We start from the raw sequence: 22,145 nt of genomic DNA on the forward strand, positions 1-22,145 counted from the left end.
CCATCCCTAATTGCCCTTGAACCGAGTGCCTTGCTCAGCTGACAATATTGTCATGGGTCTGCTGTCACATGTACAACACACCAGATGAGGTTGGCAGATTTCCTTCCTTAAACGACATTAGAGAGCCAACTGGGTTTTTACAACAATAAATGGTGGATTTATAGTCACCTTTACTGAGACTAGCTTTCAATAAGAGATTTTATTAATTGAATTTAAATTCTACCAGCTGTGGACTGTCTTGAACCCATAACCATGAAACATTAGCCTGAACCTGTGGCTTATAGGTTGGTGATATGCTAACCTTGCCACCACCTTCGGTGAAAATAAGGAGTTAATCCATAAACTGCTGAAGAAGAAACAGTGGCACAATGGGGGTTTCCTCAATGCAAACCAAAACACCTGCAGGACTATCGAAGACAAATACAAATTTACTGATGACACTGGGATAGTAGTTCTGAAGAGGACACAAGGAGACTACAAAAAGATATAGATAGGTTAAGTGAGTGGTCAAAGATGTGGTAAATGGAGTATATTGTGCAAAAATGTGAAATAGTTCATTTCTACAGTAAGAATAAAAATAGAGCATATCATCTAAATAGTGAGAGACTGTAAAGTGATCTGGGTGTCCTCGTACATGAAATCAAAAGGTTAGTATGCAGGAACAGCAAGTATTGAGGAAAGCTAATAGAATGTTATTGGTTATCGTGAGGGGATCGAATAGAAAAGTATAGGGAGGTTATACAACAGCTGTCCAGGGCACTGGAGGGACCACATCTGAAGTACCATTCATAGTTTCGGTCACCTGTTGTAAGGAAGGATGTAAGTATATTCAAGGCAGTTCAGACAGATGTACCAGGCTAATAACTGAAATGGGCAGAATGTCTGATTAAAGGTTAGACTTGTATCTGCTGGAGTTTAGAAGAGTAAGAGGCAACTTGATTGAAATATGAAATTTCAAACATAAAATGATGGTTCTTGACAAGGTAGATATGGAGAGGATGTCTCCTGAGATGGGAATCTAGGTCACTGCTTTAAAATCAGTGGCCACCCATTTGAAACAGAGATTAGGCAAATTTCTTTCCTAACAGAGCATTGCATTGGAACGCTCTTCTTGAAAACATGGTGGAAGCAGTCCTTGAATATTGTTGTTAAGGTAGATAGATTCTTGTTAAACAAGGAGTTAAAACATCGAGTTGGCAGGAACATTAATTTGAGGCTGCAATCTGATCAGAAATCATGTTATTGAATAGCAGAGCAGGCTTGAAGGGTGAATGGCCTACTTCTGATGTATGTTGGCATTTAGGAGTGGGTTAGTGGTGGTCAATGTTTACAAGTTAGAAATAAGTAGGTTCTTTGGAGGAGCGGTATAGGATTGGGTAGTTCAGCTGAAACTGAAACCCAATTTTACCTGATGCCCCCGCAAATGTGACTCAATGACGGACCTGATGACATGCACAGCATGGCCTGATGACCCCTGCATTGTGACCTGAAGCCACAGTGTGGCCTGAAGTCCTTGCCTTGCAACCTAATTACATCATGGTCTGACCTGATGACCCACAGTGTGACATGACGACTCTGCACTTTGACATGACGATCATGCGGTTTCAACTGACAATCCAGTGTGACCAGACAACCCCACAGTGAGTTGCAGTTTGACCTAAAGCTCCCGCAGTGTGATCTGATGATCTCACAGTGTGGCCTGAAAATCGCAGTGTGACATGAAGGCCCCACATTTGACCTGACAGCCCATAATGTGACCTGTTAAATCCAGAGAGTGACCTGAAGACACAAGAGTGAACTAACGACCTCACAGTGCAACCTGAAGTCCACACAGAATGACCTGAAGATCCCTGCAGTGTGACCTGATGACTCCCAAAGTGTGACCTGGCACCTCCACAATGTGATCTGAAGCCCTGGTAGTATTGCCTAAAGCCCTCAGTATGATGTGATGACCCCATAGCGTGAACTGAAGCCCGCGCAGAGTGACTCAATGACCCTGCAGTCTGATCTGATAGCCCCGTAATGTGACTTGACAATCCGGCATTACAGCCTGACAACCTGTAGTATGACCTGACATCCCCTTCAGTGAGACCAGACAACCCTGCAATATGAACTGACAACTCCACAGCGCGACCTGACGTTCCTGCAGTTTGACCTGGCGACCTGCAGTGTAACATGGCAATCTTGCAGTGTGACCTAACAACCTTGTGGTTTGACCTAAAGACCCCACATTGTGACCTGAAGCTCCCACAGTGTGACCTAACGAACTCAGCAGTGTGATCTGATGACCCTCACAGTGTGGCCTGATGTCCCCACAAGCGTGAACTGACGAACCCACATTGTAACCTGATGATTTGCAGTGTGACCTGATGACCTGCAGTGTAACCTGACAACCCTGCAGTTTGACATGACCACCTCCCATAGTGTAACCCAATAACCCCAGCAGTGTGAGCTGATGACCCCTGCATTGTGACAAAACACCATAGAATGACTTGAAGCCCCCAAATTATGACCTGCAGTGTGACCTGAAGCCCTTGCAATGTGACCTGATGACCCTGTGGTTTAACCTGACAATCCCATAGTGTGACCTGACAACCCAGTGGTTTGACCTAACAGCTCCACACTGTGACCTGATGACCCTGCAGTGTGAACTGGCATTTGCAGTTTGATCTGACAACGTGGCCTGAAGCTCCTGTCCACTGGGTCCTGAACTTGTTTCTTCCATCTCTCATCTCACCATCAGACCATCCATATTTGGGCCCCACACCTTCCCACTGCCCCATGTGGCTGCCAGTCCCTTGAAGTCAAAATGGTTCCTGTTTCCGAACCGAATGTTCAGGTCTGCAGCCTAACTATGAAGTCCAGATCACTTTGCTCTTAGAAATACTTGGAATAGTTTATATATTGATGGCACTATACAAACATAAGTTATTATTCATTTTATGCAACCAAAATAAATAACTGCACATTTGTTCACCTAACACCTTCTTGTCGATATGATGACCTGACAATATCGCTTTGCAAACTCATTGCACCCTTTTCCACAGCTACCGTACTACCTCAACCAAGATAGAGACTCACAGGCCCTTTAAGTCACAGGTACTGACTACCAATAGCTGAGATGTGTCATGTCTATGACTCATGAGCACTGCAGGGACTGGGATATTTTAATTTTAAATGTTGTTAATTTAAATTTGTACTTTGATATCTGTCACAGTGCTCTTTAAACAGGGTTGAACCTGGGTTTAACCCTTCAACCTGGTTTGATTTTGTTTGATTCAGCTTGTTTGATCTGATTTAAAAGAACAAGCTGAGGCCCAAAGACTGAGCCTTGTGGTACCCCAGTCGTGAATACCAGGAAATCCAAAAGTGACAAGATTATTCATTCTTTCTGCTTCCCATTTAAGCTTGTGCTCTTATTGCCCACACATCTGGTGTACTTCTTGACCTAATGACTAGATTATACTCAATGTCTGCTAGAACCATTTCTATTTGTGCAATTTGGTGTTTTTGAATTGGAGCAGCTCACATGACTGAGCAGGTTTCAGGCTAACTGCAGCAGAACTGAAACTGCCATTGTCCACATTTGTAGATTCACAGTTTGCTGAAAGATGACTTTTACAGATCCAAAGCTCCATCTGCCATGACTATAAAATAAAGTGAGGTGTTACATCATAGAATCCCTGCAATGTGGAAGCAGGCCATTTGGTCCATCAAGTTCATACCAACTCTCCAAAAAGCATCCCACCTAAACCCACACCCTTAGCCTATCCCTGTAATCCTGCATTTCCCATGGCTAAACCACCTATCCTGCACATCCAACTTGAATCCCGCTTTCTTCTGCCAGGGAAACAGTGAATAGGAGGCAAAGATGTGACCAGGTTGGCCAGGAAGTGAACATAAGTAAGTGTTCATTTATAATATTATGACCTAATACATTGATAAGTATAAGCATCTGAAACACGAAAACACATGCATAGTGAAGGCACATTAGCCTCAATGGTAACACTGCAATGCAATAGGGAGCTGCCAAAAGTGAGCATTTGACTTGCACCATCATTTAACATGTCCGATTTTGACAAAAATAACTGTACCATTTAAATTACAGGTTTTGGATCTCCTCCATCTATAGGTGCACTTCACGCAAATATGTCTGCATGAAGCAATTCCCCTTCAACTACTTAAAGGGCCAGTTTCAGAGTAAAGAGGCTAAGGTTTGAAGGTTGGAATATAGGAAGGATGAATAAAGTGCAAAAACATCCACGTTGTGCATTCCCTTTCACTCTGCTTTAACATATGTGCATGCTTCAGTGCACTCCTCGTACCCACTTTCATTAGCGCCTAATCTCCTGTTTAAAGGCACATCCTCACCCTCCTCAGATCCTCACCTCTCCTAACTACAGTGCCAGTGATCCCAATCCTCGTGATCAGCCAACAGCATGTTCAGCATCACCGTCCCACCACCCACCCAGGTTCTCCATAAATGTCCTCAAGTGGCACAGTAAATGTATTCCTCAACACGTGCCAGTATCACATGTTCTTCCCAATTGTTACCTTCACCAGAAGTTCTGCATCCTGTGTGCATGTGTGTTGTGTGTGTTAGCATGTGTGTATGTTGTTCACATGATATCTGTGTATGTATATGTGTGTGGTGTGTGATGTGTATGGTATGCGACTGTGCGTGTGCGTGTGCGTGTGCGTGGAAGGGGGGGTGGAGTGTAGGAGTCTGTCTGTTGTGTGCTTCCATAGTATGCATATGCATGTGTGTGAATGTACACACATGTGATCCATGTGTGTATGAGCATATGTGCGGTATGTGTGGTGTGTGTATATGGTGTGTTTGTGGTCTGTATGTGTGTTGTATGTATGGTGTGTGTATGCATGTGCGCGTGTTGTGTCTGTTTTAAGGTCTGTGTGTGAGTATGTGTGTGGTCTGTGTACACATGTGTATATGTTTGAGGGTGGGAATGGAAATAAAATACCAAGGCCAGAAATTTATGATTTTACAGCTATATTATCCACCTTTTTCATGAGTATTGAACCTCACACCCAATTAACAGAGAACACATCTTTTATTGGCTAATAGGATAACACAGGCCAGAGATTATTAACAGAAAATATTTGCTATGTATATCGGCATGACCACATCCCATGCTCCATCATATATGTTTACCGATTATTACTGGAGATGAACTGAAGTCAGATAAGTCAAAAACTTTAAATTCAACAAATGTGTAGTTTTCATGGTGAAAATCTATTATATTCCTGCACTTCTCTGCTCTGAAATTTGATTAAGATATAACATATTGACAACATAAATAAAGATACATTTCTCTAGTTGATCTGCTGAAATTGTGCTATTTCAAATCCTTTTATAAAATGCAGACAACCTTCTGCTGCTGCCTCCAACCATTTGATATCTGCATGTGGAAAAAAAACAGAGATCTGTCTTTGCCTCAGATCTGTGAGGAGGAAGTATATCCTGCTAATGACAGATTGAATTGTTAAAGATTGTGCAGAACAATACCCACACCTTTTTTGATATATGTCAGACACTTCACAACTTAACACATGCATGAAGGATGAAAGGATGCATTTTAGTATGAAAAGTGAGGAGAGACAATATAAAGTAAATTGTACAATCTTAAAATGGGTACAGGAACAGAGAGATCGGAGATGAGGATACCAAACATTTTGGTGCTAGCAGGAATTGAGAAGGCCATTAAAAGTGCATACAGAATCCACAGATGAATAAATAATAGCACCGAATTTAAACAGTTCCTGGAACAGCAGAGGCAACTTATGAAAAAAAGGCTTCTATGTGACCTGCTGAGAGTGGAGTGCAGCAGTTTTGTAAGTGTGGTCTTAGGTGAAGCATTGGGGCGGAGGGGAGAGAAGGGGGTGGAGGCTGGGAGATTTTCCTTCTATCTGCTGTATTGTTTTCCTAACTGCTTTCAGTGTGACCAGACCAAGGCCCAGGTCCTGAGAGATTATTAAGAGAATAATTGAGAAGCACCAGTGGTAAATTTAAAGTCAAAGAAAAGAGAGGAGACTAAAATTAATGTAAAAGGAATATCTTTAAGAATATGTAATTAGAAAAGTTAGCAAGAAAGATTAAGTAAGTCTAATTTTTAAGTTATAGAAGTGAGGTCAACTGGGTAGAATGAGTGACCTGTTAAATGTTGGAAGTCATGAACCGGACCCTGGAGATTTAGCAGCAGCTGGAGACACTGTGGCATGAGGCTCTCCGTGAGGCTGAGAGTTGCGTGGACAGTACATTTAGAGAAGTGGTCACACCACAGGTCAGCAGACTACAGGAAAGAAGAAAACTGGTGACAACCAAACAGTCAAAGAAAATTAGGCAGGTAGCTCAGGGGTACCCTGGGTACCGCTCACAAATCAGTTTTCCACTTTGAAAGCTGATGAAGGTGTTGGTTCCTCAAGGGAGTGCATGCAGATCCAAGCTTCTGGCACCACAAGCAGCCCGTATTGACAAGAAGGGAGGAAGAAGAAAGCAGGAGCAATAGTGATAGGGCATTCATTAGTTTCAGGGAACAAACACGCGTTTCGGAAGCCGCAGGCATGACTCTAGGATGTGCATTACGTCGCTGATGTCAGGGTCAGGGATGTCACTGGAGTGGCTGCAGGGCACCCTGAATGGGGAGGGTGATAAGACAGAGTTCATGGTGCACATTGGTACTAACAATATAGGTAGAATGAGGGATGAAGTTTTGCATCAAGAATTTAGGAAAAAAAATTACAGGGGGCTCTGAGCTAAATTTTTAATTCATCGCTGGCCATATTGGAGATGCCAAAGGACTGGAGGGCAGCTAATGTGATTCTACTTTTCAAGAAGGATGGTAAAGATAAACCAGGGAAATACAAACCAGTGAGTGTCATATCAGTGTGGGAAAACTACTGGGAAAACATTCTGAAAGAGAGAAATAACAACCACTTGGACAGACTAGGTTTAATCAGGAATAGTCAACATGGCTTAGTTAGAGGGAGGTTAATGCCTAACAACTATGATTGAATTAGATGATCATGCAGTTAGTAGAACATAGAACATAGAACAGTACAGCACAGTACAGGCCCTTCAGCCCACGATGTTGTGCCGAACTTTTACCCTAATCCTAAGGTCTATCTAACCTCCACCCCTACCTTATACTATCATCCATATGCCTATCTAATAGCCGCTTAAATGCCCCTAATGAGGCCGACTCCACTACCCTCTCCGGCAATGCATTCCACGCCCCTACCATTCTCTGAGTAAAGAACCTGCCTCTGACGTCTCTCCTATCTGTACCTCCACTCACTTTAAAACTATGCCCCCTCGTAATAGCTACCTCCACCCGAGGAAAAAGTCTCTAGCTGTCTACTCTATCTATACCTCTGATCATTTTGTACACCTCTATCAAGTCACCTCTCATCCTTCGTCGTTCTAAAGAGAAAAGCCCTAGTTCTCTCAACCTTTCCTCGTAAGACCTTCCCTCCATTCCAGGCAACATCCTGGTATATCTCCTTTGCACCTTTTCCAATGCTTCCACATCTTTCCTGTAACGAGGCGACAGGAACTGGACACAATACTCCAGATGTGGCCGAACCAGGCTTTTGTATAGCTGGAACATAACTTCACAGCTCTTGAACTCAATCCCTCTATTAATGAAAGCTAACACACCATACTCCTTCTTAACAACTCTAGTTAATCTAATTTAATGGATTTCAGCAAAGCCTTTGACAAGGTCCCACATGGGAGACTGATTTTTTTTTAAATCAAATCCCCACAGCATGGAAAAAGGCCATTCAGCCCAACAAGTCCACACCACCCCACCAAAGAGCATTCCACCTAGACCCATCCCCTACTCTATCCCTGTAACCCTGCATTTCCCAGGACTAAAACACCTAACCTACATATCCCTGAACACTGTAGGTAGTTTGGCATGGCCAATCCACCTAAATTGCACATCTTTGGACTGCGGGAGGAAACCGGAGCATCCAGCAGAAAACCTTGCAGATCCAGAGAAAATGACTGTGTGGAGTTCTGACCTGCTCATTGTATTTATATGGTTCATCCAGTTCAGTTTCTTCTGAATAGTAACCCCCAGGATGTTGATAGTAGTGAAGGTAGCACCATCGTTAAGGGGTGATAGTTATATTTTCTATTCTTGGAGATGGTCATTACCTGGCAATTGTGTGCCATGAGTGTTACTTGTTATTTGTCAGCTCAAACCTGGGTATTCTCTACGCCCTTCTGCATTTTGACATGGACTGCTTCAGTATCTGAGAAGTTGAGAATCATGCTGAACATTCTACTCTCAGCAGTGAACATTCCGCTTGTGACTTTATGATGGAGGGAAGGTCATCAATGATGCAACTGAAGATGGTTGAGTCTAGGACACAATCCTGAGGAACTCCTGCAGGGAAGTCCTGAAGCTGAGATGACTAAACTTCAACAACCACAAACATCATTCTTGGTACTACATATGACTCCAACCAGAAGACAGTATATCATACCCAAGCAAACACCCCATGTATACACTGCGCAAGTAAACACCGTATGTATAGATTGTTCAGGGGAACAGCCTGTGTGTTGACAGCACAAGAAAACACCCTTATTTATGCTGTCCAAGCAAATACTCTGTGCGTAACCAAATAGTCAAACTCCACATGAAAATACAGCACACAAACATCTGTGCTTGCCTGCATAGCATCAACACATTTGGTATAGACTACACAGGCAAAATCTGACTATAGACTGTCCAGGCAAACATCCTGCATACATATTGTCCAGGCAATAAGCTGTGAATATGTTACATAGACAAACACCCCATGAATATTCTGTCCAGGCAAACACCCTTTAATTTAGTGAGATAGGCGATTGTGTGTACAGTGAAGTGGCAAGCATTCTGGGTTTAGATGCTTAGATAAACACCTTCTGTATAGATTGCAGGGGCAATCTTCCTGTGAATAGACAGAGAGGGCAGACAACAGAATAGCCAAACAGCCTGCACATAGACTGAATTGAGAAGCACCCTATCTATATACCATCCAAGCCACACCAAACACTCCACACACAGACTCTACAGTCAAACACCCTTTTCCAGATGAAATAGGCAAACAGTCTAGCTAAGCCCTCTGTATATACTGTCAGGCAAACACCTTGCCTATAAATTGTCCAGACAAAACACCATGTATAGACAACACCAACAATTAAAATGTATACAATGTAAACAGGCAAACATGCAGTGTGCACAAGCAAGCCCTCCATGTAAATACAATTCGGCAAACACCTTGCAAAAATTGCATGAAGTACAAAAATAAAACAACCTGTGTACATACTATTCAGGTAAATAACTTGGGTAAAATTTGATCAGGCTCTGAACAATGTCAGCTATGGTGAGAATTTTTTTTTAATAATCATTCACAGGATGCTAGGCCAGTATTTGTTGCCCATCTCTAATTGCCCAGAGGGCAATTCAGCTTTAACCACATTGCTTCGTGGTCTGCAGTCATAGGTACGCCAAACCAAGTAAGTATGGCAGTTTCCTTCCCTAAAGGACACAGTGAATCAGATGGCCTTTTCAGAATCAGACGGGTGAAATATTCTTGTGAGTTCCCAATTTTAATCACCTTGTTAACAGGCCAGCTTGCCATGGATTGTGATCTGACTAAACTTACCATACAAATAAGTTGTCATGAAAAATCTTCATGGAACCAAAGCAGGTTCTTGGTGGCTTCAACTTGCTATTGCTCCAAAAGACCACCATGTTGGGCAGTAGGCACCAAAATTCCAAAGACATTGGCATCCAACATGAGCCATCAAACTCTGCCCCTTGTGTAGCAAACACCCTGTGTACATACTGTCCAGACAAACTCACTGCTCAAAGAGTGTCCAGGCAAATAGAACATAGAACAGTACAGCACAGTACAGGCACTTCAGACCACGATGTTGTGCCGACCTATTATCCTACTCTAAGATCAAACTCAAACAAAGTGGCTGGAAAAGCTCAGCAGGTCTGGCAGCATCTGTGAAGGAAAAAACAGAGTTAACGTTTCGGGTCCGATGACCCATCCTCAGAACTGATCAGTTTGAGGAAGGGTCACCGGATTTGAAAGGTTAACTCTGTTTTTTCCTTCACAGATGCTGCCAGACCTGATGAACTTTTCCAGCAATAGTAGAGATAGTAGGAACTGCAGATGCTGGAGAATCCGAGACAACAAGGTGCAGAGCTCGATGAACACAGCAGGCCAAGCAGCATCATAGGAGCAAAAAGGCTGATGTTTCGGGCCGAGACCCTTCATCAGAAACTCCAGCAACTTTGCTTTTGTTCCTGATTTACAGCGTCCGTAGTTCTTTCGGTTTTTATCTAAGATCAAACTAACCTGCATACCCTTCATTTTCGTATCAACCATGTGCCTATCCAAGAGTCGCTTAAATATCCCTAATGCATTTGATTCTGCTACCACCGCTGGCAGTGCAATCCACGCACCTAGCACTCTGTGTAAAGAACTACCTCTGATATCTCCTCTATACCTTCCTCAAATCACCTTAAAATTATGCACCCTCATGATAGTCATTTCCGCCCTGGGAAAAAGTGTCTGGCTATCCACTCAACCTATGCCTCTCATCATCTTGTACACCTCTATCAAGTCATCTCTCATCCTTCTTCGTTCCAATGAAAAAAACCCTAGTCCCTTCAACCTTTCTTCATAAGACCTGCCCTCCAGTCCAGGCAGCATCCTGGTAAATCTCCTCTGCACCCTCTCTAAAGCTTCCACACCCTTCCAAAAATAAGGCGACCAGAACTGAACACAATATTCCAAGTGTTGTCTAACCAGCGTTTTGTACAGCTGAGGTATAACCTCGCGGCTCTGAAACTCAATCCCCCTGCCAATGAAAGCCAACACACCATACGCCTTCTTAACAACCCTATCAACTTGGGTGACAACTTTGAGGGAACTATGGATGTGGACCCCAAGATCCCTCTGTTCTTCCACACTGCCAAGAATCCTGCCATTAACCCTGTATTCTGCATTCAAATTCGACCTTCCAAACTGCACTACTTCACACATTTCCAGGTTGAATTCCATCTGCCACTTCCTTGTCCAGCTCTGCACCCTGTCAATGTCCCGTTGCAACCTACAACAGCCCTCCTCCCTGTCCACAACTCCACCAATCTCTGTGTAATCGGCAAACTTACTAACCCACCCTTCCAAATCCTCATCCTAGTCATTTATAAAGATCACAAAGAGCAGAGGTGCCAGAACAGATCCTTGCAGAACACCAGTGGTCACCGAGCTCCATGCTGAATACTTTCCATGTACTACCACCCTTTGTCTTCTATTGGACAACCAATTCTGTATCTAGACAGCCAAATTTCCCTGAATCCCATGCCTCCTTATTTTCTGAATGAGCCTACCATGGGGAACCTTATCAAATGCCTTGCTAAAAACCATATACAGCACATCCACTGCTCTACCTTCAATGTGTTTTGTCACATCCTCAAAATATTCAATAAGGCTTGTGAGGCATGACCTGCCCCTCACAAAGCCACGCTGACTATTTCTAATCAAACTGTGCTTTTCCAAATAATCATAAATACTATCTCAATCTCTCAGAATCCTCTCCAATAATTTGCCCACTACAGAAGAAAAACTGACTGGTCTGTAATTCCTAGAACTAGCCCTATTCCCTTTCTTGAACAAAGGAATAACATTTGCCACCCTCCAAGCATCTTGTACTACTCCAGTGGGCTGTGAGGACACAAAGATCATCGCCAAAGGCGCAGCAATCTCTTCCCTCGCTTCCCATAATAATCTTGGGTATATCCCGTCTGGCCCAGGGATTTATCTATCCTCATGTTTTTCAAAATTTCTAGCACATCCTCCTTCCTAACATCAACCTGTTCGAGCATATCAGCCCGTTTTACGCTGTCCTCACAAACTACAAGGTCCCTCTCGCTGGTGAATACTGAAGCAAAGTATTCATTAAGGACCTGTCCTACCTCCTCCAACTCCAGGCACAAGTTCTCTCCACTATTCTTGATCGGCCCTACCCTCACTCTGGCCATCCTCTTCTTCCTCACGCCTTGGGTTTTCCTTAATCCTACCCACCAAGGCTTTTTCATGCCCCCTTCTAGCTCTCCTAAGTCCATTCTTCAGTTCCTTCCCAGCTAACTTGTAGACCTCTAGAGCCCTGTCTAATCCTTGCTTCCTCAACCTTAAGTAAGCTTTCTTCTTCCTCTTGACTAGGTGTTCCACATGTCTTGTCATCCAAGGTTCCTTCACCTTTCCATCCTTTCCTTGCCTCAGTGGGTCAAACCTGTCCAGCACTCGCAGCAAGTGCTCCCTAAACAACCTCCACATTTCTGTCGTGCATTTCCCGGAGAACACCTGTTCCCCATTTATGCTCCGCAGTTCCTGCCTAATAGCATTGCAACACCCTCTCCCACAATTGAATACTTTCCCATACCGTCTGCTCCTATCCCTATCCGTGATTACAGTAGAGGTCAGGGAGTTGTGATCTGCATACATATGATCATATAAAAAAGAAAATCCCATGTATATATTCACTCAGAGATAGTAAGAACTGCCGATGCTGAGTCAGAGATAACACCGTGTGGAGCTGGAGGAACACGGCAGGCCAGCAGCATCACAGGAGCAAGAAAGCTGATGTTTCGGGTCGGGGCCTTTCTTCGGAAATTCTGAATAAGGATCCTGACCTGAAATGTCAGCTTTCCTGCTCCTCTGATGCTGCCTGGCCTGCAGTGTCCTCCAGCTCCACACAGTGTTATCTATGTATATACTGTCCAGGCAAACACTGTGTGAATATACTGTCCAGGTAAAAACTATGTGTATATACTGACCAGTCAAACTCCCTGTGAATATACTGTACAGGTGAACACTATGATGTACATAATACACAGGAAAACATTGTGAGAATAAACTGTTGAGTCAAAAAAAACCTATGCATATACTGTCTAGGCAAAATCCCAAATGCATTTGGAGAGGCAGGGATTAATCAAGAACACAGTCAGCATGGTTTTGTTAAGGGAAGATCAAGTCTGACCAACTTTATTGAATTTTTCAGAGGTGCTCATGTGTGTAGATGAGGGCAATGCTTTTAATATGGTCCTACATGGGACACTGATGGAAATGGTAAGAGCCCATAGAATCCATGGAAATTTGACAAATTGGATCCACAATTGGCTGAATGTTGGAAGCAGAGGGTGATGGTTGACGAGTGTTTTTCCAACTAGAGATCTGTGTCCAGTAGGATCAACAGGGGTCAGAGTTGGGGCTCCTGCTGTTTGTGCTTTACATAAATGATTTAAACTTGAATGTAGGAGGGTTGATCAGTAGGTTTGCAGATGGTGTGGTTAACAGTGAGGAGGATAGCCTTACATGACAAGAGAATACAGATGGGCTGGTCAGTGGCAACTGGAATTCAATCTGGATGAAAGTGAGCTGTTGCACGAGTAGGACAAACAAGTCAAGAGAATACATGATGAATGGTAAGGACACTTGGAAGCACCTAGGATCAGAAGGACCTTCACATGCATGTATACCGGTCCCTTGAGGTAACAAGACAGGTGGAAAAAGTGGTTAAGAAGGCATATAGCATACTTGCTTTATTAATTGAGACACAGAGTTTCAGAGCAGGAAGGTTATGCAGGAACTGTATAAAGCATTGATTAGGGTGCAGCTAGATTGTGTGCGGTTATGGAATCTACATTATAGGAGGGACATGATTGCACTGGAGAGGGTGCAGGGGAGTTTACCAGGATGTTGTCTGGGCTGGAGAGTTTCAGTTATGAAGAGAGATTGGACAGACTGGGTTTGTTTTCCTTACGGCAGAGGAGTTTGAGAAGAAACATGATTTTGATGTATAAAATTATGAGGGGCACAGACAGGATAGACAGGAAGAAACTTTTCTCTGATGTAGGGATCATTGAACAAGATGGCAAAGATTGAAGGTAAGGGGCAGAAGATTTAGAGGAGATGTGAAGAAAGACTTTTTCACCCAGAGGGCGCTGGGAATCTGGTACTCCTTGCCTACAAGGATGGTAGAAGCAGAAAGTGTCTTAACATTTAAGAAGTAGAAATGAATGCTAGAGAAGTCAGGAATATAAATATTGACGTTTTGAAAACAGTTCACAATACAGAAAAAGAGGAAAATGCTGGAGGTCTTAGAAAACAAAGAAGTGGATAAATCTCTGGGACCTGATCAAGTGTTTCCCAGAATTTTGTGGGAAGTTAGGGAAGAAATTGCTGGGCTTCTTGCAGAAATATTTAATCTATATCATCAGCTATAATCACGGATGAAATGCCAGAGGACTGGAGGGTGGCTAAAGTTGTGCCATTAACTAGAAAGGCTTTAAGGAAAAGCCTGGAAACCATAGATCTCTGAGCCTGACATGGTGGTGGGTAATTATTGGAAGTGACTCTGAAAGAAAGGATTTACATACATTTGGAGAGGCAAGACCTGCTTAGGGATAGTCAGCATGGTTTTGTGTGAGGGAAATTGTGTCTCACAAACTTGATTGAGCTTTTTAAGAAAGTAACCAAAAAGACTGATGAGAGCAATAGACATTGTTTTTATGGACTTCAGTAAAGTCTTTGACAAGTTTCTGCATGGTAGACTAATTAGTAAAGTTAGGTCACATGGGATTCAGATTGAGTTTGCCAATTGAATACAATTGACGGTAGGAGACGGTAGGGTGGTAGAGGGTTGTTGCTTTTTGGACTGGAGGCCTGTGACGAGCAATGTTCCACAGAAATTGGTACTGGGTCCATTTTTGTTTGTCATTTATATAAATAATTTGGATGAAAATATAGGAGGCATGGTCAGTAAGTTTGTGGATGACACCAAAATTTGTGGTATAGTGAATAGTGAAGAAGGTGATTTAAGATTGCAAAGAGATCTTGATCAATTGGGTCAATGGGCTGAGGAGTGGCAGATGGAGCTTAATTCGGATAAATGTGAGATATTGCATTTTGTTAAAACAAACAAGGCAGGGCTTATACAATTAATGACAGGCCCCTGTGTAGTGTTGTAGAACAGACAGCCCTGGGGATTCAGGTATATAATTCTTTGAAATTTGTGTGAAGTGGTTAAAAAGGCATTTAGCACACTTGCCTTCATTGCACAGACCTTTGATTATAGAAGTTAGGGCTTCATATTGAGGTTGTATTGGACGTTGGTGAGGCCTCTTCTGGAGTACTGTGTGCAGTTCTGGTTGTCCTGCTACAGAAGGATATTATTACATCAGAGAGGTTTCAGAAAAGATTTATTAGTATGTTGCTGGGAATGGAGGGTTTGAGTTGAGAGGCTGAGAGGCTGGGACTTTTTTCACTGGAGCGTAGGAGCTTAATGGGTGACCTTATAGAGGTTTATAAAATCATGCAGGGAATAGATTAAGTGTCTTTTCCCTAGGGTGGGAGAGTTCAAAACTTGGGGGCATATTTTTAAGGTGAGCAGAGAAAGTTTTAAGGAGGACATGAGGAACAACATTTTTAGACAGAAAGTGGTTCGTGTGGATTGAAGTGCCAGAGAAAGTGGTAGATGCAGATACAGTTCAAACTGCTAAAAGGCATTTGGATAAGTACATAAATAGGAAAGGTTTGGACAGACACGGCCCAAACGCAGACAAGTGGAACTAGTTTAGGTTGGGAACAATGGTCAGAGTGGACCAGTTGGACTGTACAGTCGGGTTCCATGCTGTAAGACTATGGCTATGGGCCAAGTGCTGGGGAAATGGGGTTAGAGTAGTTAGTTGGAAGTTTTTGGCCAGCACTAATGTGATGGGCCAAAGGGCTTTTTTTCTCTGCTGTAGATCTCTATCACTCTATATATTCTCCAGGCAAACACCTTGTGAATATGCAGTCCAGGCAGACATCCTGTACACACTGTCCAGGCAAACACCCTGTGTACACTTTCAAGCAAACACCCTTCTCCATGTCCAGGCAAACATCCTGTGTACATTGCGCACAGACAAACCCTATTCAGACAACCATCCTGGGTCTCCACTGGCCAGGCAAACACCATGTGTGTATACTAGCCAGGCAAACACCCTGTGTACACACTGCCTAGGCAAACACTCTACTTATATAATGTAAAGACAAACACCCCGTGTACGCACGATTCAGACATGCACCTTCTTATCTCCACTTCTCGAGCAACATCCCGTATATACACTGCACAGGCAAACACCCTATTGCATATGCACAAGCAAACACCATGTGTGTAGACAGCCCAGACATACACCCTCCTTCTCCACTGCACACCCCAGCCGCAGCTCCAGCTCCAGCTCAAGGCAAACACACATTATCCGTCTACACTGACCAAGCACTCTGAGTAAACACAGCTCAAACACCCTATGTTTACACAGCCCAGACAAACAACGTCTGTCTTCACTGTCCAACAAATATCATGTCCGTATACTATCCACACAGTCTGTGTATGCATTGCCCAGCCAAACAGCCTGCCACCGATCACTTCTTGGATCCCGCTCTTACCTCCTCAATGGCCTCAACAACAGCTCATTACGGGAAAAAAAACAAGCATCACCGCTTCCGGGATCAGAGCTCAGAACAAAAACCGGCCTCTACCAATCCAAAATCAGACAGAGAGAGAGAGTGTGAGTGGGTGGAGACAAACACTTTACCTACATTGATTCTGCTGGCGAGCTTGGCATATTTGAAGCTACAAAACCCTGCTCTGCCGGTTGTTGAAATACCGTTTGGGGTTGGGGCGGTGGTTCGTGCTCCTCACGTTAAGGAGCATTGAAACGTGTGTTTAATTCCTTTACTACAGGTATTATAGATCATAGAATCCCTGCATTGTCGGGACAGGCCCTTCGTCCCAACAAGTCCACACTGGAGTATCCCACCCAAGCTACACATCCCTGAACACTATGGGCAATTAAGCATAGCCAATCCACCTAGCCTACACATCTTTGGACTGTGGAAGGAAACCGGAGCACCCCGGAGGAAACAAACACCGGGAGAATGTGCAGACTCCACACAGACAGTCGCCCGAGGGTGGAATCGAACACGAGTCCGACAGCGCTAACCACTGAACCACCGTGCCGCCCCCATCGTGTATCAACACACATAAAACAGTGATCGGCACAGGGACGAGCCTCGGACTGTAAGGGACTACGAGAATTCCCTCTCGCCATCCCTAAGTCGTTAAATTATTTGCAAAAATTGCTTTATTTTAATTCGAATGAAATAAGCAGCCCCTTTCCATGTGGCCACACGCAGGAGCTGGGTAAACTTTTTACCACATTCCTCACAAACCGATGATACTCCGATGGTTTCTCCATCAACTTCAAAACATTAATGTAATATTGTTTTAAAATTTTGCATAGTCAAGATTTTGCCCATGTAAAGGCAGCCTTGCTTTGAGCCTGGACGCCAATCACTGTAAAAACACAAAATGTGTCCTTTACTGGATTTGAGCCGATTAATTCTGCCGCAAGAAATTTGAATTTTATTTGTTATGTCTTTATGCCAATAATCTTGGACATTCAATGACTGATTAAAATAACCTAACATTAAAAAATGTAAACCTAGAAATTCAATCATGTCCTCTACCCGGAGCACGGTACAAATACTAACATTTTGGGGCAGCACGGTGGCAGGGTGGTTAACGCTGCTGTCTCACAGCATCAGGGATGCGGGTTCAATTCCACCCGCCAGCGACTGTCTGTGTGGAGTTTGCATATTCTCCCCGTGTTTGCGTGGGTTTCCTTGGGGTGCTCTCGTTTCCTCCCACAGCCCAAACATGTGCAGGGTAGGTGAATTGGGTATCCAAGGGCCCAAACATACTTTCCAGGTGAAGCAACACTTCACCTGAACTTCCCAGAATCTAGTCTACTGCATTCGCTGCTCACAATATGGTCTCCTCTAGATTGAGGAAACGAAGTGTAAACTAGGTGACTGCTTTGCAGAACATGTACATTCTGCTCACAAAAAAGACTTGGAACTACCTGTTGCCTACCATTTTAACACACCATCCTGTTCCCTGGCCAACATGTCTGTCTCTGGCTTGCTGCAGCGTTCTAGTGAAGCTCAACACAAGCTGGAAGAACAACACCTCATTTTCCGCTTGGGGACCCTCCAGCCCAACAGACTCAATATCAAGTTCAATAATTTTAGGGCCTAAACTCTCCCATGTCCCAGCCCCCCACCCCACGCACCAGGCCTTGTTACCACATAGCCTGCCATTATACACTACCTGTTATTAGTCACTAATAGTCCTCATTAACAACTATTCACCATCCCAGCCTGATCATTATCAACTCTGTCTGTCCAACCGCTCTTCTCTCTCTTTAGGCTCTCTCCTATTGTTTACTCCCTACCCCATTCCCCCTCCCCTTTGTTCTGCATATAAACTGACATTTTCGCAGCCACCATAGTTCTGAGGAAATGTCACCCGACCCAAAACGTTAACTCTGTTTTTTCCTTCACAGATGCTGCCAGACCTGTTGAGCTTTTCCAGAAACTTTGTCTTTGTTGTTGAGAACTTCTCCTGCTCTTTCTTTTACCTCCAACAACCTCAATCCGAGGCACAAGGTCTTCCAAGGTAATTATTATCCCTTTAAAGAAGCCCCTTCGAGGACTTAATGCCATTGTGGTATGCCCTTATTTGATGCACTTTGCGGCATCTGCTATCTCTGGCAACGTGTGTGTGTCAGAGTAAGGTTTGTTTAGGAAGTTGGCAGTCATCAGTATCGGGGTCTGTCTAATGATATGTAGCAGTGGATACACTGCAATGGAGTCTTTATAGAAGGGGCACTGTTCTTAGATAACATGATGATTTACTGCATGACAGCAATATGTACAGCTACATTACAATTCAGGCATTATTACTAGAACTCTCAGGTGCTGTACATAAGTGAGGTCATGTCTGACCAACTGATTTTTTTCAGAGGTGACCAGGTATATAGATGAAAGCATTAATTTTGATGCAGTCTACTTGGACCTCAGCAAGACATTTTAAGAGATCCCAATTGGAGACTAAGAAAAGGTAAGAGCCCTTGGGATCCAAGGAAATTTGGCCAATTAGATCCACAATTGGCTGAGTGGCAGGAAGCAGAGGGTGATAATTGAGAAATATTATTCCAAGTGGAAGTCTGTATCCAGTGGGGTTCCACAGGGGTCATTGTTGGGCCCATGCTGTTTCTGCTTTATATAAATTATTTAGAATTGAACTTAGGAGGATCGTTAAGCAAATTCACAGACAATACAAAAATAAATGAGGAAGATAGCCTTAGACCACAAGAGAATATAAACAGACTGGTCAGATAGGCTGATCAGTGGCAAATGGAATTCAGTCTGGATAAATGTGAGCTGCTGCACTTGGGCAGAACAAACAAGGCAAGAGGCAGTATAATTTGGATAAATGTGCAGTTATTCAGTTAGGAAGCAAAAGCAAGAAGGCAGATTACTACCCAAATGGTTGTAAATTGGGAGAGGGGATTGTGCAGCAGGACCTGGCCGTCCTTGCGCACCGGTTGCTGAAGGTAAGCATGCAGGTGCAGCAGGCAGTAAAGAAGGCAAATGGTATGTTAGCCTTCATTGCGAGAGGTTGAGTACAGGAGCAGGGATGTGTTGTTGCAGCTGTGCAGGGCTTTGGTGAGACCACACCCGGAATATTGTGTGCAGTTTTGGTCTCCTTTTCTGAGGAAGAATGCTCTTGCACTCGAGGGAGTGCAGCGAAGGTTTACCAGCCTGATTCCGGGGATGGTCAGTCTGACATATGAGGAGAAATTGACTAGGTTGGGATTGTTTTCACGAGAGTTCAGATGAATGAGGGGGGGGTATCTCATAGAGACTTATAAAATTCTAACAGGATTGGACAGGGTAGTTCAGGGAGGATGTTCCTGATAGTGGGTGTGTCCAGAACCAGGGGTCACAGTATGAGAATTAGAGGTAGACGATTTTGGACAGATGAGGAGACATTTCTTCACCCAAAGAGTGTTGAGCCTTGGAATTCATAACAGGAAATAGTTGATGCCAAAACATTGAATCTATTCAAGAGGTGACTAGATATAGCACTTGGGGCAAATGGGATCAAAGGTTATGGGGAGAAAACAGGATTAGACTGTTGAGTTGGATGATTAACCATGATCATGAAGAATGGCTGAGCCAGCTCAAAGGCCAAATGGCCTCCTCCTGCTCCTATCTTCTATGGATACATGATGAATGATAGAACCCTGGGAAGCATCAAGGATCAGAGAGATCTTCACGTACACCGGTTCCTTAAGATATTAGGACAGATGAATAAGGTGGTTGAGAAGGCATATGGAATACTGCCTTTATTAGTCCAGGCACAGAGTTTAAGAGCAAGCAGGTTATGCTGGAATTGTGTAAAATATTGATCAGGTCACAACTCAAGTATTCTGTCCAGTTCTGGAATCCATATTATAGAAGGGATATGATTTACACTGGAGAGAGTGAGATTTACCAGGATATTGTCTGGGCTAGACAGTTTCAGTTATGAGGAGGGATTGGACAGACTTGAGCAGAGGAGACTGAGAGAGGACATAATTGATTATGATCTTGAGGATATAAAATTGAGTGGCATAGATAGGAAAAGACATTCCCTTTGATGGAGAGGTCAATGACCAGGGGCATAAATTTAGGGCAAGGGACAGAGGTTCAGAGGAGATGTGAGGAAAACTTTAATACCTAGAAGATGGTGAGCTCTGGAACCTATAGTGGTGGTAGAGGTGGAAACCCTTTTAACATTGAAGAAGTATATAGAACAAGAACAAAGAACAATACAGTACAGGAACAGGCCCTTTGGCCCTCCAAGCCTGCACCGAGACATTTTGCCTGACCATACTAAAACTGCCTTCACTTACAAGATCCATATCACTCTATTCCCTTCCTATTCATATATTCATCCAGGTGCTTTTTGAATACTGCTATTGTGTCTGCTTCTCTGGCAGTGCATTCCAGGCACTCACCACCCTTTGTGTGAAAAACTTGCCTCGCACATCTCTTTTAAATTTCGCAGCGCCCACCCCAACGTTCTCTCCGCGCCCCCTCCCACCTTGAACCTGAGTCCCCTGGTAATGGACCCCTCCACGCTGGGAAATAGCCTCATACTTTCCACTCTATCCATGTCATTCACAATCTTATAAACTTCTATCAGGTTGCCCCTCAACCTCCTGCATTCCAGTTAAAACAAACCCAGTCTATCCAACCTTTCTTCATAGCTAAAATCCCGAATACCTGCCAACATCCTGGTAAACCTTTTCTGTACCGACTCCAAAGCATCCACATCTTCTGGTAGCGTGGACCAGAACTGTATGCAATATTCCACGTGTGGCCTAACTAAAGTTTAGGGCGGCATGCTGGCTTAGTGGTTAGCACTGCTGCCTCACAGCACCAGGGACCTGGGTTCAAGTCCAACCTTGGGCGACTGTGTGTGTGGAGTTTATACATTCTCCCCGTGTCTGCATGGGTTTCATCCAGGTGCTTCGGTTTCCTCCCACAGTCCAAAGATGTGCAGGCTAGGTGGATTGGCCATGCTAAATCACCCATAGTGTTCAGGGATGTTTAGGCTGCGGGGGTTGGGTCTGGGTGGGATGTTCTGAGGGTCAGTGTGAACTTGTTGGGCCGAAGGGCGTGTTTCCACACTGTAGAGATTCTATGATGATAAAGTTCTATGAAGCTACAGCATAACGTGCCTATCGTTATACTCCGTGCTTCTTTCAATGGAGGCAAGCATGCCATAGGCCTTTTTTACTACTTTATCTACCTGCCCTGCCACCTTCAATGATTTGTGGACCTGCACATCCAGACCCCTCTGCATATCAATATTCCGAAGGGTTCTGCCATTCACTGTATAATTTCTACCAGTACTTAACCTTACAAAATGTACTACCTCACATTTTTTCGGATTAAACTGCATCTGCCAATGCCTCCAACTGATTTATATCCAGCAGTATCCCCTGACAGTCCTCCTCACTGTTTGCAACTCCACCAATCTGTGTATCATCTGCAAACTTACTAATTAGACCAGCCACATTTTCCTCCAAATCATTTATGTAGACCATGAACAGCAGAGATCTCAGCATTGATCCCTGTGTAACACCACGACTCACAACCCTCCATTCCGAAAAGCA

At 43.8% G+C, this 22,145-nt stretch overlaps 1 protein-coding gene across 4 annotated transcripts in view; it reads right to left on the reverse strand.

Annotated features, from left to right (window-relative positions):
* The window catches only part of zdhhc21 (zinc finger DHHC-type palmitoyltransferase 21), a 118,613-nt gene extending 102,024 nt beyond the window's left edge, over positions 1-16,589 (reverse strand). Inside the window, exons 1-2 of one of the 4 annotated variants that reach the window (XM_048595376.1) lie at positions 16,519-16,551; positions 15,155-15,247 (exon numbers count right to left, since the gene is read on the reverse strand). The gene's annotated coding sequence lies outside the window, so the exon portion shown is untranslated. Of the gene's footprint in view, positions 1-15,139; positions 15,248-16,518 lie in introns of all 4 variants that reach the window. The other 3 variants (XM_048595375.1, XM_048595377.1, XM_048595378.1) reach the window with 3 other exon arrangements.
* Positions 16,590-22,145: the final 5,556 nt, after the last annotated feature.

Source organism: Rhincodon typus, chromosome 3 (genome assembly GCF_021869965.1).
Source record: "Rhincodon typus isolate 14 chromosome 3, sRhiTyp1.1, whole genome shotgun sequence".
NCBI lineage: Eukaryota > Metazoa > Chordata > Chondrichthyes > Orectolobiformes > Rhincodontidae > Rhincodon > Rhincodon typus.